Source organism: Lactuca saligna, chromosome 5 (genome assembly GCF_052625555.1).
Source record: "Lactuca saligna cultivar CGN05327 chromosome 5, ASM5262555v1, whole genome shotgun sequence".
Classification (NCBI taxonomy): domain Eukaryota; kingdom Viridiplantae; phylum Streptophyta; class Magnoliopsida; order Asterales; family Asteraceae; genus Lactuca; species Lactuca saligna.
Window position 1 is genome coordinate 2,619,943 of NC_136421.1, and position 2,578 is coordinate 2,622,520.

The window sequence follows — 2,578 nt, forward strand, 5'->3', positions numbered from 1 at the left end:
GCCATTGAATGTTTTGCTTGTTGTCGTTCAGATTGCGACGTCGAGAAGGGTCGGACAGGCGTTAATCGGTGAACCTCCCAGGAAGCGAGAAATTCTCTGAAGAAAAGTCAATATGCGACAATTGAGAAGCTATGAACGCGTCACCAATTTCCTTGTGTAGTGTGCTTACATTTCCTAAGTCTTGGGGTATGTTTCCCCTCAGTAGTGGAATAGACTTTTTGATTCTTATCGGTATCAGATTTTTGGTAACCTTGTGAGTAATTGTGGAAGTTTTCTTGGACTAGCTTTGGTATTAGTAGAATCGGATCAGTCTCGATCCAATATGGGCATTGTGGCGAGTGAATGTGGAGTTAGGGATTCTTAATTATGTACATGGTAGTGATTCTTCATGAGTAACGACGGGTATACAAGGTGACAATAGGTTTGGTTCGGCCTTCGTGCTTGATCAGGTTTGGGATGTAGTTCGCAATTGGATTCAGAGTTCGGTTATCATGCTATTCTGGGGTCATTAGGTGTATGATATTCAGGAACCAAAGGAAACATTATTATGTTGACCCAAGAGGGTTCATTACCCAGGCTACATCTCGTTGTTCATTATACCCCTAGGAATTAATTATCGAAGTGAGTTTTCTCTTGAAGGAGTACCTAATCTCTTGACAAGAAGAGAGATATATGAAGCAGTATGTGAATTATAGTTATGCTTTCTGGTGAGAACCTCAGGTTATCAGAAGTTGAGTAGTCAGTTAGGAGTTAAGTGCAGTGAAATTGACAATGATTCAGAGTACGCAATGTGTCAATGAGACGGACCACCTCGAGACTAAAGATTCGGATTGAGTAAATGTAATTATGTTGCAAGGGATTCGTTCACTTTCAGGTTTTAGAACCATGCAAGGATTGGTTGCAGATACCTTGGAAAGGCTAGGGTTATTCTCAGGATTGTAGCAAAGTAGTTCAAGTTGTCTGGCGTGTTAGGAAAGGATAAGAAGCGATTTCGAGGACGAAATCAAATTTAAGTGGGGGAGAGTTGTAACATCTCATTTAAAATAAAATAACTAAATAATAAACCCAGAACCCCGAGAAGTAATTTATTATTATTTTATTTTATTAGAGTCCAAAATTTAATAATAATTATAGGAATGTTAGTTTCGGGGGTTAAAGAATAATATTGGACTTGATTTGAAAGGATCTTGGGTGGCTGGGGCTAGAATGGTTAATTATGTACCTAAGTTGAAATTAATTGGTCATGGAGGGGCCATATGGTAATTAATTGGACTCCATATGTAAGGATTTCAGAATAGAGGGGTCTGATTGTAAATTAAGGAGTTGTTTGAAAGAAAATAGGGGAGGAGGGACCATTCTTGCTATTATGGTAAAGAGCCTAAGGAACTGGGTATATATGCCTCATTACCGTCAACCCTAACCCTATCCCCACTCGTTTGATCAGCAGCCTCCTTCCTTCATCGCCCAGCCGCCACCACTCAACTCTCTTCCTGTTCCGATCAACCCAAGGTTTCCGGTGGACCATTGCTACTGTCGAAGCTAGCCTCGCACATCCCTATTGCCGATGATAGATGAGATCATTGGAGAACCACACCCACTTGGATGTCGCTAGCACCGGTGTCATGTTTCGATGGAGGTGTCACCTCCATTTTCGTCGCTACAACAACCCATTCCTCCTACCTCCGCTCCGTCTCGCAGCCGTTAACTCCCATTCGCCTATTGTCGTCATCGCTCATCGCGACATTCCCTTTTCAGATCATCTCCGGTTGTGGTTTCCGTTGTGAAGAGTGGTCGCGGATGTTGGTTGGAGACCAAGAACCTTCTAATCTCCCCTTCTCTGTTGTTGCGCCGTTATAGTCGCCGTTGCTGCCGCCATGCTCGCTGCCGACTGCCACCATTAACCTTCTTCAAGGCCGATGAAGAGCTGCTCGGTGGGTGTTTTGCAAGTGTGTATGCATGGTTCCATATGTGTCGGCGTGTGGATGTGTTTATGGGCTGGCCGGAAATGTTGGGAGCCACCATGGAAGCCAACCATGGTGGCTATCGGCCGGTTGTTGCTCTTCTGCCACATACACCACCACCGGCCTCCACGAGGTGGTTGTGTGTGTGTGTTTATTAGCGTGTGTGTGTATGTTTTAGATTAGTGTGTGAGTGTGTTATTCAGTTTGGGTTGTAAACTGTAATCGATGCCAGAATAATAATAGAAAACTTGAAACCACCACCGTGAGGTGGTGGCTGCCGCCTCCTGCCGCCACCGACCGCCATATCGGGTGGCAATGTGCCTTTTTGAATTTTTGGACTCGTTTGGATGTTTGGACAAGAAGCTACTAAACCCTAATGGGCCGAAAGAAACAAAGTGGGACCAATAAAGCCCTAATCGACCCAATAAGGCCTAAAGTGACCAAGAGGCCCAACCATTTGATTAATGGGCTCATATTTGAGTGGAAGCCCAAATTAGGGTTTGGAAAACCCTAATTCCATGAAACCCTAATTTTGAGAATTTATCGGGATACACACAGGATTATTTAATGACTTGAAATATTAAATAATAATCATTGGCAAAATTAACCTAAAAGCA